The following is a 2,054-nucleotide window of genomic DNA, read 5'->3' on the forward strand; positions in this document are numbered from 1 at the left end:
ACTTTGGAAATGTGCCCGTTTATAATATCTGTGAGCTTTGGTATAATAGAAATTATGATTCCAACAAGTGGCGTCAAAGCCAAAGGTCTCGAGTTTCAATCACACCCAGCTTGTACTGGGGGAGATTGTTAGACATTGGATAAACTAGTGCTCCCGATGTGTTTCGTGAAATGTGCTTAACTGCCTCTCGTGGATACATTAACTCCAGTGATACATTCGTTTACTAATACTTGGTGATTTTGGTGTAATGGAAATCGTGATTCCATAATATATAAAGTTAACAAAATTATTCAAGTAATTATAAATCCAATATATGTTAAGTATATTAATATACTTATCTTGTTCTAAAATCCATCTTTGGAAATATCTCTCGAGTGACCATTTAAAATATAACCACAAAAGGTCCAGAAATGTGAATACTAAGAACAAAAACTATTATATGATGGTGTACTTCCACTAGTAATGATGGTCCATACCCACAGCGAGATTATGATCCAACACCACTAGGGCCCGAAGGCCCAAACTAATTAATTCCCTTAACAAATATGACAGGTAAATCATCATCCATGTCAACTACAACAATATTTCGTTATTCATAGAAGCAATTGTTTTACAAGCTATAAATCTTCCCTATGTAAACACCTATAAGGGTGGAGAGTATAAATGGTTTATAATTAAATGGCTCACATTAGGTTAATTTTGTTGTATCCAAAAACCAATCCCTAGAATGCTAAGTGATGAAAATAATTAATATATTTTTCCCAAAATAAAATGTACATAAATTTTCCTTGAAAAATATATTGAAAATCAGAAGCCATCTAAGCCATGCACCCCTTTTTCAAAACAACGTACCTTTTTTTCTTCATGTAGTTGTCAATAAACGGTTGAAAATTCTCCACTTGGAGAATTGTGACATCAACTTTATAAAACAAATAAAAACATCGTCTTTGTTAATATTTTGTTTTATTTATGAATCCATCAAGGTGTATATAGTTAACATTCTGCAAATTTGTATATGGTTTAATATATATGCAAATTTATATATGATTTAGTATTTTGATTCATAGGTATTGAGGCAATTTTTTAGTGGTGAGAAAATTTTAAAGGTTAAATTTAGCCAATGGGCTCATTTTTAATGTTTTTTTCTAAAGAAAAATATTTTTTTTATTTCCATTTTTTTAAAATAATTTAGCCTAAAATTATTTCACTTTATAAAAAATTAAATATTTATAAAAACAATGCAAAATCTCTGAAAAAACAAATATTATAAAAATAAAAATATTTTTACAATTTATATATTAGAAACTAGTTAGATTCGCCAAAATTACTATACTTTAAAATAAATTTTAATAAAATTTTATATTCCATTGAATTAGAAATTTCCATAATTATATTAAAATCTATGTTTAATTTTGATAAATTAAAAATATAAAATTGTATCTATTTGGCAACGATTAATTTATAATGATACCCATCTATTTATTATGATTCCAATAAGATGTTTTTATAATTAATAACCATATTATGATTACAATAAGAGGTTTAAGAAGGTAAATAAACTTTCACATTTCACAAATTTAATTATTTGAGAAAAGAGAAAAACCAGAATACTAATGCTACTTACCTTAAAATATTTCCTCCCCAACATTGTCAATGAAACTTAATCTTAATACCAAGTTTAGCGAAGAGTATTTCTCTCCAAAGCACAGCCATTATTTGGGCTTGTTTACTCCCCCAACATTGTTAACGAGAGTGAAGCCATCAATAATATCGAATCTGAATACCAAGTTCAGTAGAGAATTTGAAATCCATTTATTTATTATTTGAGTTTAGCCGTGTTCAGTAGAGAAAAGGCCGTGAACTTTCTCAATATGAATACGTTTTTACAATATTAAATTGTATATAAAATTCAAATAATATAGTATATTTTTAAAATTTTAATTAACTAAAATATTATTTGTTCATATATATAATTGTTGGAAAGAAAAAAGAGAATTCTTAAATACCCATAGATAATATTCCTTTGTGAGCGAAATTTAAATTGAAGTATAATG

This window comes from Pinus tabuliformis, chromosome 2_2, assembly GCF_031772625.1.
Source record: "Pinus tabuliformis cultivar Carrire ecotype Pingquan chromosome 2_2, CPIR1, whole genome shotgun sequence".
Classification (NCBI taxonomy): domain Eukaryota; kingdom Viridiplantae; phylum Streptophyta; class Pinopsida; order Pinales; family Pinaceae; genus Pinus; species Pinus tabuliformis.